This window comes from Vitis vinifera, chromosome 4 (genome assembly GCF_030704535.1).
Source record: "Vitis vinifera cultivar Pinot Noir 40024 chromosome 4, ASM3070453v1".
Classification (NCBI taxonomy): Eukaryota; Viridiplantae; Streptophyta; class Magnoliopsida; order Vitales; family Vitaceae; genus Vitis; species Vitis vinifera.
The window spans coordinates 13,704,139-13,715,512 of record NC_081808.1 but is presented as its reverse complement, the minus strand read 5'-3'; the positions used below and the strand labels follow the sequence as shown (position 1 = coordinate 13,715,512).

Genomic DNA, 11,374 nt, shown 5'->3' with positions numbered 1-11,374 from the left:
TTAGCTTAAAACCAATCATTTTTCAAACATCTTTATGTTTTCTTTTAAAGCTAACCTTGAAATGAAAAGGCACCAATTCAGCTTTGAATTAATATCAGTTGTGGAGTGAAAACCCATCCCAGTGAACGACCCTAAAGCCACTATGCTATGCTAGCTAAGGCTATCCTAGTACATGGTGTAATAGGTTATAAATTTTGTTGATTACTCCCTGAGGACCAAAATCAAGGGACACCAGCTGGACATGAATCAGCTGAGACACCAATTGGGAACGAATCAAATGGCGTCGTTGCCGGGGATGGTGCCACTTTATAGTGATATCACCTTTCCAGAGTACTTGTGATCTTCGTCACAAGTTTGGTGACTTTTATTTTCTTTTTACTAACTCTTTTTATTTGTCTATTTTCCTCTGTTCATATTTTAGTATACCTTTTATTTAGTTTTTAGTTTACCTTATTTTTTTTTCTTAGAAATTTTTTTCTTTTATTTTCTTTTGTTTTCTCTGTTTTTAATTCACAAATTGCTAGTTGTGCATGTCATGTTGAATACGAGATAGCAGAGGAAGCCATGAACTTCATGAGTTATGTGGCTAAAGTTTCAAGAGGATGGAATGAACCAAATGCTAGAAATATGGGAAGAATGACGTGTCAAACTAATGCTAAGGGTGAGATGTATATTTTGAATGATGGAATAGACATGAAGGCAAAGATTGCAGCTGTGGCGAGAAGATTGGAAGAGCTAGAAATGAAGAAGATGCAAAAAGTGCAAGCCATCTCTCAAACATCATTGCAAGCTATGCCTTGTGCCATTTTTCTATCTTATGAGCACTTGGTGGATGAGTGTCCTACCATTCCAATGGTGAGAGAAATGTTTGGTGATTGCAACACCTACAATTCCAATTTGAGGGACCATCCAAATTTCTCTTGGAAACCATAGCCACCTCAGTACCAGCAACCTGCTCAAGCACCTCAGCAAGCCTTGAACCTTGAACAAGCTATGGTGAATCTTAGCAAGGTCATGGGAGACTTTGTTGGAGCTCAAAAATCCATCAATGCTCAGCTCAGTCAAAGAATTGATAGTGTAGAGAGTTCATTGAACAAAAAGATGGATGGAGTGCAAAATGATCTATCTCAAAAGATAGATAACCTCCAATATTCAATCTCAAGGTTTTCCAACCTTAACAAAGTGCAAGAAAAAGGAAACCTTCCTTCTCAACCTCATCAAAATTCCAAGGGTATCCATGAAGTGGAGGCTCAAAAGGGAGAATCCTCAATGGTGAAGGAAGTTAAAACGGTTATCACTTTGAGGAATGGTAAAGAGGTTGATCTGCCCACATCCAAGCTAGAGCATATGGTAGAGAATGAAACAGAGAAAGAGAATAGGGAGGAAATCAAAGGAAAGAGAAAAGGGAAAAGTACAAAGAAAGATGGCTATGATGTTTGATTCGTTCCCAATTAGTGTCTCAACTGATTCATGTCCAACTGGTGCTCTTTGATTGAGGGAGTAATCAACAAAATTTATAACCTATATCACCATGCATTAGGACAGCTTTAGCTAATATAGCATAGTGGCTCTAGGATAGTTCTCTGGGAAGGGTTTTCAACTCACAACTGATACCAATTGAAAGTTAAATTGGTGCTTTTTCATTTCAAGGTTAGCTTAAGAAATAAAACACAAACTTTGGTTAAATGAGGTTTTGTTTTAAACTAACTTAAAAAAAAGTTATGGAAATTACTTATGAAGAAAAACATTCCTTGGAGGTTTGGGTTCAGAGGGGAGGTTCCTTATGCAAAAACAGAGCTCCGGTCATTTGGTTCATTTTCTCGCATTAGAGAATTAACATATAGTCAATTCTCTAACCGGTGTTGTACAGATGTATCCTTTAAATGGATTTCAACTCTAATTCCCTCTCACTGATGCAACTTGCAATGGCTCGTGCCTCTCACCTAGCATTTACCATTCAAGGTGATCTTTAACTTTGGACTTCCCTTCTCAAGCTCGCAAGAGATAACTAATGGATGTCTCCTTGGAGTCCAAAAGCTTACCAAGTGTTGGCAATTCTAGAAAATCCTACCTTCAAGTCACTTCCCAAAAGCTCGCAAGAGGTAAACTAGTGTATCTCCATGGACGGAGATCACTTGCCTTACCAAGTGTTGGCTCAAGTGAATTGAAGGTGTTTTAAGTTAACTAAAAAAACATAGAAATCATTAAAGGATCACACTTTCTCTTCATTAATGGCTGAAACCACAAAGCTATAAATTCTTGCACTTGGAACCTTTCCCGGCAACCTTAGCTCCAAGGAACTAAAAGTCTAGCCACTCATTCTCTGAGGAAACTTCCTCAAATATTGTTTGGCTAGTAAGAAAAATTAGAAGAATATAAACAATCAAAACAAGTAGGTAAGGTAGAGCAAAAACTCCCTATTTTACTTCCTTCCAAAAACTATACAAAGCGTTTGTGTACAAGCCTTGTCTTCCCTCCCTCCCTCCTCTGAGGAAACTTACAACCTTTTAAATATGGGTTTATTTACCCTTTGTTCTTACTTAAAGACTAAGGAATCCTATGATAGGTGGGTTACAAGGAGACTTTGGGGACTTAGACATCAAATATCTAAAGCAAAAAAATCTCAAAATGTCGATCGCACATATCGGGAAGCTTCAGGAGAACACCTCGGCATTGTGCAAAATGGCTGTGAAATTTTCGTAGCAAAAGGACAACATTTTCATAGCCTTGCAACGTTCTGCCTTCAGCTTGAAGTGATCGGCTTCCAATGGTTGTAACTCCCTCATTTCAACTCCGAATCGCGCACCGTTTAAAGCATTGGATTGTTTACTTTCTGAACTTCGAAAAAAAAAACTCTCTGGGTAAGCGCTATCAGAGGATCCAGACATGTCTGACAGGGGAAGTTGAAACGCCCTTCTCTCCCATCCGGCATCAAGCGCCGGATGTGAAATATCCGGAGAAGGTGGAAAGTCGGTCGGACAGAATTCCGAATGTGAGATATCCGGAGAAGGTGGAACATCGGCCAGACAGAATTCCGGATGTGAGATATCCGAAGAAGGTGGAATGTCGACCGAATAGAATTCTTCCCCGGGTGGAATGAGCTATGCCACGCGTCGCAAAGGGGACTGTCTACGTGTGCAAGGGAGAGAGAGCCACGTGGCATTTTTTAGGGAGGATCCCACACTCCATGCATTCCGGATTTGCTTATGGCAAAGGACTTCAAAGCTTTGGTGCTTCATGTTTCTGAGCTTTCCATTGCTTTGCCATGGATTCCAAAGAACTCTCCTCAATCTCGAATTGCTTTGGTGATCAAAAAGCTATCAAAACACCAAAACTTAACACAATTTGATTAGAATTGATTGCAAGGGTCCTTAACATGTTAATTGGGTTAAAAGGTGATAACTACTACTCAAAAGTGTTTAAAAGAGTTAATTACAAGCTATCAAATAGCATTTTTTGAGTAGTAATCGCTCCCCCTAACCGACATATTGCTAGTCCCTTAGCAATGAAGGAGAGAAAAATAAAAATAAAAAGTATTATAATTTACAACATCATGCTGATAAAAAAAACAATTTTCAAGTGGCATGATGATCTAACTCTCACATGGAACATTAAAGAAATAAAACTCAAACTTCAACAAGGGTTATCAAATAACTTGTCTAATCACAATTCTTAAAGAGAAGGCATTATGCAAATTTAAGCTTTAAAAGAGTTTCCACTCCCAAAGGGTCAAACCTTACTTTTCCATAAAAATCTAAGTGTTATTTATTAGTTTCTGAATATAGTATGTTGAACTAATCTCTCCCCCAAACCTAGTTCTTTTTCCAAGCTTAGCAAACTAATCAACCTCCAATAGGCGAAGAACGCACCTCTTTTCTCACAATTTTTTTTTTCATTGTAGGAGTATAAGGCTAAAGGTATTCTTTTCTAACTTGTCCATGTAACGGGGGTCCATCGATGACTCCCAACCAATTAAGGTTTAGGGCATCAAGCTTTAAGGATCTTTCAACCACTAACTCCTCGGATTTTACCCCGGACTTTTGAGAATGAATTTTAATACCCAAGCACCTACAGTATGTTAAACTCCACCTATTCACCCTTGTAACGAGCATTGAGGTTAGTGACTCCCAACTAATGAAGGCTTAGGGCACTAGGTTTTAAAGATTTTCACCATATACCTCTCAGACCTTGCTCGGGTTTCAAGGCAAGCAAACATTTTTTTCTTTCTTTCTTTATTCTTTTTTTCAAAGGCTCATTGGCCTTTTATAAGGTGTCCCAAAACTATTAAATGAGGTCAAAGGTACCAAGTCTAAATTTTCATAAGTCAAGAGGGAAATAGTTTTTCATCTTATAATCGGAACCTATTGTGCACAGTGTGTGAATAGCTCAAAGTGGAAGAAGTAAGGTTGAATTCAATAGAAGTTTCAATAATTCATCAACTTTAGTAAGCATAATACAAACTCTAAGTCAAGTGAAAAGACAAAAATTCAATTTCTCCCTTTTCATTTTGAAATTTTTTCCTTAATAACCATGAGAGTAGAAAAAATTTTAAAATTAAGCAAAAAGCAACTAAATTACCAAAATAACTTAGCATTAATAACAAAAACTTTCTTCCTCAACTCCCCCCCCCCCCCCCAACCAAGCTAAACATTGTCCTCAATGTGATAAAAGCGATTGAAAAATAGGGAGGAAGTGGTACCTCCTGAGTGACGTGGAGTGATGCTGTGGAAATGATGGCTGAGTTGCCTCTCCTGTAGGAGGGTCCTGATGAGGCATAGGCTGATCAACAAAAGGAGGGGCCTATGATGGCTCTGATGAGCTGGGAATGTCATGCTCAGGAGCTGATGTAATGCCGAGATGATGCTGGATCTGCTTCAGGATGGTAGTGTGCTGGGCCTGAGTGGTAAGAATCTGCTCCTGCTGAGAACGAAGGGCTGTGATCTGCTGAGTGAGAATGCTTTAAGAAGTGGCCAATGCCTGGTAAGTGTGGGATAGGCCTCTATACTCGATGATGGGAATAGCTACCCTTGGCTCAGTTGAAGGAGATGGTGCTGATGGAGGTGGAATGACAGGGGGAGGCTGTGGTGTGGCCTGAGGAGCAGAGGATGGAATCTCTGGTGGAGGCTTACTAGGGGCCACTACAGGAGCAGGCGGCTGAGTGTCAGCAAGTGGTTCAACTGGCTCCTCTGGCTGCTCTGGTCCAACTGGTGCTCCCTGGTCTGCACCACCATAAGCTGTCATACTAGTCCATTTGTCGAGAGTGAAAATCTCTCGACAAAAATGTTTATGCTCATGTTGAGGCTCTGCTGGGTATCCCCGGTGCTCCAATATCTAGCATAATAGTCTGGGGAAAAGGAGTGGAATGGCATCAGCTCGGAGCAACTTCTTTCGATTTTCTTGCAATTCCTCCTGATTTTAATCATTCAAAAAAAAATTAAGTTAGTTACAATTAACATAATTTAAGAACAAAATTACAATCAAATAATTTACAAAACTTAAAAAATAACATATTTAACAAAATTATGGACTTTGGTGGAACCAAGTCCATCTAACCATCTCTGATCAGGCTTTTTGTGGCTCAAGGAGGTTGATTTCCTCATTTTCTGGCTTGAACAGCTCAATGAATGGCTTGAGGTGATGACCATTGACTCTAAAGGTGTCTATGCCATTGGAATTTAATAATTCCACCACTCCATTGAGATGTACTTGGTGAATAATGAAAGGACCTATCCACCTTGACTTGAGCTTCCCTGGAAAGATATGGAGCCTTGAGTCATAGAGTAGGACTCTTTGTCCTTTCCGCAATTCTTTGTTGGAGATTAGTTGATCATGCCACTTCTTCATCCTCTGTTTTGCAACTTTGGAATTGATGTAAGCATCATTTCTTAATTCCTCCATCTCATTAAGGTCTAAGCACCTCTTTGCCCCAGCTTTGATCAAGTCCATATTCAACCTCTTGATTGCCCACCAAGCCTTATATTCAACTTCCACAAGGAGGTGGCATGCTTTGCCATAGACGAGACGATAGGGGGAGATGCCAAGAATAGTCTTATAAGCTGTTCTATATGCCCATAATGAATCATGTAGCTTAATAGACCAATCTTTTCTGCTTGTAATCACCACTTTCATCAGTATGTTTTTTATTTCCCTATTTGCTAGCTCCACTTACTCGGAAGTTTGAGGATGATAAGGTGTAGCTACCTTATGCTTCACTCCATACTTGGCTAATAGGGTTTCAAAAGGTTTGTTGCAAAAATGAGTACCTCCATCACTGATTATGGCCTTAGGCACCCCAAATCTTGAGAAGATGTTTTCCTTAAGAAATTTGAGAACCACCCTATGATCATTATGTTTATAGGGGATTGCCTCCACCCATTTGGAAACATAGTCCACCCCCACCAATATATAAGAGTTACCAAAAGACATTGGGAAAGGTCCCATGAAGTCAATACCCCAAACATCAAAAAGATCAACTATAAGGATGGGGTTCATGGGCATTTGGTTTATTTTTGTAAGCTTCCCGAGTCTTTGGCATCTATCGCAACTCCTACACATGATGTGGGAATCTTTAAAAAGCAATGGTCAAGTAAATCCTGATTGCAAGACCTTCATGGCTGTTTCCTGAGAGGCAAAGTGGCCTCCACAGGCATTCTCATGGCAATGGCTGAGGATCCCTTGTTGCTCTTCTTCAGGGACACACTTCCTTATGATCTGATCTGCACAATACTTGAAAAGGAAGGGCTCTTCCCAATAATAAGCATGAATCTTTGCAAAGAAGTGCTTCCTATCTTGTGCTTTCCACTCACTTGGAACTTCACCAGTAACCAAATAGTTAGCAATATGAGCATACCAAGGAGCTTTCTCTAGCAACATAAGTGATTCCTCAGGAAAGTCATCATTAATAGGTAATACATGGGAATTATGTGCTATAACCAACCTTGAAAGGTGGTCAGCTACCACATTCTCCACCCCTTTCTTGTCTCTGATTTGGAGATCAAACTCTTGTAACAAAAGAATCCATCTAATCAACCTTGCTTTTGCATCTTGCTTTGTCAATAAATACTTCAAGGCCGAATGGTCGGTGAAAACAATGATGAAAGACCCTACCAAATAAGCACGAAACTTGTCTAAAGCAAACACCACAGCTAACAATTCTTTCTCTGTAGTTGTGTAGTTTCTTTGAGTCTCGTTCAATGTTTTGCTTGCATAGTAGATCACATAGGGCTTCCCATCGTCTCTTTGGCCAAGTACAGCTCCTATAGCAAAGTCACTAGCATCATACATTACTTCAAAGGGTAATTGCCAATTAGAAGCCCTTACTATTGGAGCGGTTGTCAAAAATTGCTTCAATTGATCAAAACTCTTTTGACATCTTTCATCCCAGACAAACTTAGCATCCTTAGTTAAAAGTTCACAAAGAGGCCTTGAAAGCTTAGAGAAGTCTTGTATAAATCTCCTGTAGAACCCTACATGACCAAGAAATTGCCTTACTCCTTTTACAGTGGTTGGGGATGGCAATTTGGTAATAAGTTCCACCTTTGCTTTATCAACTTCAATGCCTTTCTCGGAGATGATATGGCCAAGGACAATTCCTTGATGTATGATAACCCGACTCTTGGTAGCTTGGCATGTAAGGGTATCAACAAAATTTATACCTAAGGTCCTTACACTAAAGTAGCAAAGCTACTATAGCATAGTGGCTCTAGGATCGAACACTGGGAAGGGTTTTTACTTTAACTGGTGAAGTTCGGAGGATGGAGTGAACTTTTCTTAATAAAAATTGGGTTAAGATGAAAACATAAAAAGATGAAGGTGTTGTAAACTAAACTAACATGAAAATAGGTTAAAAGATGGAAAAATAAGTTTCTCAAAGCTTTGGATAGCCATGCTTAACTCACTGTGTAAAAATGGAGATTTTGGGACTTTTTACCTCGAGTTGGGGAAGCAACTAAGGTGACGCTTACTTCCCGAACCGGTATGAGTTTAACAACTGAGTTTTAGTCCTTGAAAACTTATAAAAAGGGTAGTTGAACCTCATAAATGCTCTTTTATTGGTATAGGTCATCTCCTCGACTTGCAATACAATGGCTCGTAGGAGATAACTAATGAACGTCAGTGGATCTAACAATAAGAATCCACTGAGACCAAAAGGTTATCAAGTATTGACCATTCAAAGCAAGTCAGAGGGATTAAAAGCTTTACTTTGAATGAAAACATTTATGATGCTCAGCTACTTACATTTATGGCTTGGAAATCTCCATCCTGACACGGGAGCTTCACATGGCATCCATTACTTCAAGAAACTAAAAGGTTTTAGCCTCTCATCCTTGGGGATTTCATCCTCCAAGGATGTTTGGCTACTAAGAAAATGAGAAAGAAAAGAGAAAAGAAGCGTATGAACAAAAGTGCTCTTATAACATATAAAGTTACAGGTTACAAGATGATCGTGTCTGAGGCTCTTCACCTCTATTTAAAGACAATAAAAAACTAAATTACAAGAGCTATTACAAAAGCAACCTTTTCATTGGTTGATTACAAGGGTAAAATAGGTATTTACAAAGCTAAAAGTCAAGCAAAATATCTTGGAGAATCGGCAGTGGAATATCATCAACAGCATCTCAAAACAGGGGATTTCAAAGGCATTTCGCAAGGGGGGAAGATGAAAGGTCCAAATTTTGCAAGGTGAAAAGCCACCTTGCGAAATTTGGCATTTCGCAAGGTGCCTAAATCCACCTTGTGAAATTTCGTAAGGTGCTTTCTTCATGGTGCGAAATGGCCAAATTTCGCACCATGAGGAAAATCCCCTTGCAAAATTTTGGCAAGGTGAAATTCACCTTGCGAAATTGGTCATTTGGCAAGGTGAATTGCCTCCCCTTGCGAAATGGTGTTCCCATTGCTTGTGCTCGTGTTTCCATTTGAAATTCAAGCCTGTAAACGTCCAAAATCCTTGCTTAACTCGCCCAAGTAGCTCCTCCATCAATTGGCATGCTTGAATTGGTTCATAAGCTGATGAAAAACATGTAAACTTGCCACTAAAAATGGTTAGAACTAATTACTCAGGAGCTTAATGAATTAATTGGGTTAAATGAATATGATTACTACTCAAAGGTGCTTAAAACCCTTATAATTAGATATAAAAAATAGCACTTTTCAGTAGTAATCAATGTACCATAAAATGGCATTTCTCCTAGTTAAGCACCAAGTCTTTTTCAATGCATCTTTTAAGAACCGCTTCCAAATTTACTAAGCATTCTTCAAATGTACCTCCATATATGGTGATATCTGTAGACCCTCAATTTTGTCCCTTTAGCACATGTCTTTAAATCCACTTCCAGTGCTCCACGGTAGTTCCTTGGTGGCCCATAGCTACTCATACCACTTACCCTTTTTTGAGTCACCTCGGAGATTTTGGTTGAGAGATTATTTGATCCTTTATTGTGACCCTTGGCAGCCCTAACTTAGACTTAGGCTTTTCTTGTTTTTTTTTAGGATAGCTTTTAAGCACACTTAGTCCACTTCGTTTGCCCTAACACACTAGGACACACCCTAGGTCACCTTTAGATGTTTTTGCATGGTTTGCATGGTTGCATGGCTCGTGTTTTTGCATGGTTGCATGACTCATATTCTTTTGGGTGGTTACATAGCTCGTATGGCTTGCATGTGGTTGATTTTTTATTTTTTATTTTTTGTTTTTAATTATTTTTATTTTTATTTTTATTTTGTATTTTTTTGTTTATTTATTTTATTTTTTAGATGTGTGATTTAAATTCCTTTTGATTTTCAATTTCATGATATTTATTGATTTTAATCTTTATTCTATTTTGTCTTTATTTTATTCTTATTTCTATTTGTATCTTTATTTATTTATTTATTTATTTTTTGGGCATGAGGAAACTGGCCGCCATTTATTTGGAAGGAAAATCAACATAATTTTGAAAAGAGGAGATTGTGTTTTTAGAAGGATAGCACGTATATTATTTCCATGGGGAATCGGTTACAAAGGGGAAGAAAATATGAAAGGAAAGTGGATTTTCCTCCAGCAGATTTGGGGGGTTCTTTGAGGGAGGCTGATATATATATGTGAGAGAGGAAAAAGGAGAAAAGGGGGATTCGGAGATTGGCTTTGGGGAGTTTTTTTTTGGAGAGATCTAGAAGAAAATCAGAGAGCAAGAGAGAAGAAGAGCAGAACAGAAGGGACGGTTCACAGGGTTTTCGGCTAGTCTTGGGAGTAGGAGCAGCAAGCCTGAAGTCCAGCACACCTTGCTGCAGAGGAGACTTTCAGGTATGGCTATTATGGGTTTTCCGTTTATGTCATCTTTCATGCTTCTCCCACCTCTTTCTCAAATGATTTTTACATTGCTTGTTGGATTGTTATGGATTGGTTATTGTTGCTTTAATATTTCTTTTCTCTGGTTCCATTAAGGAAATATTTGACTATGCTTCGGTTTACTGTTTCATACTAGAAGAGCTTGTTGCATTTTGTGCTTTTCTTTTAAGACATTTGCCATGGATTAGCCCACTGATTGTTAAACCCATGGATACAATAATGAAACGGGTTCAGCATGTTTGGTGAATTTTTTATGCCCTGCTCTTTTCCTTGTCCTTTGCTCTTTCCCTGTATTCCTCTGTTTCCAGTTCCTTTGAGAAAGTTTGAGATGCCATTATTGGGAGGCTTGCTCTTGACAAGTATTGAGGTTGATCCTGTTATGGATATTTGCATAAAGCCACTAGAAGGATGGAAGACCAGTGAGGTTACATAGTATATGCTCAAGATTGTGGGATTTGAAATCTGTGCTGCTGCATTGCTGGGCACGTATTGGAGGATTGGAGAAGTCTTGAGAGGAAGAAGGAGAGGGAAAAGGAGCAATTGCAACCAAGGCTGTCCAGTTGGGGTATGCAATCACGAGATTCAGAAAAGAGATCAGCTCCTTCAAAATTCTGGCTAGACATTCCATATTGTGGGTTTGTATAAAAGAAAGCCCGTGATAGTTGCCATTCCTTTTCTGTTAGTGGTTCTGTTCCAGCCATTGCTGTAAAAAAAAATGCTATCACAATACAACACTTAGAAGAGATTTTTCCAATCAGTCATGTCCAAGTGGCTTGTCGGCCGTTTATGCACTTGTTAAGGTCGGTGACAGTCATGTAGATTTGTGGATTTATATGGGGATTAGAGACACGGCTTCTTGGAATTCCATCATTTCAGAATGTGCATACTGAAGGGAGGTTGAGGAGCACAAGAGATGTTTGAAGAAATACCAAGGAGAAGGAATGTGGTTTTCCGGATTGTAATAAAAATGGATTCTGAAGATAAAAAGGGTGGTGGCCATCAATTAATTCAAGTGCAGTTGATATCAGTAAGGAGTAGTTCGTCCAA

General features: G+C 39.0%; 1 long non-coding RNA gene across 1 annotated transcript; it reads left to right on the top strand.

The window, feature by feature from the left end:
- Positions 1-9,777: 9,777 nt before the first annotated feature.
- LOC132253639 (uncharacterized) lies at positions 9,778-10,728 on the top strand. The gene is made up of 2 exons (XR_009465523.1): positions 9,778-10,282; positions 10,636-10,728. It is a non-coding gene; the product is annotated as an uncharacterized LOC132253639 (long non-coding RNA).
- The last annotated feature ends 646 nt before the right edge of the window (positions 10,729-11,374 follow it).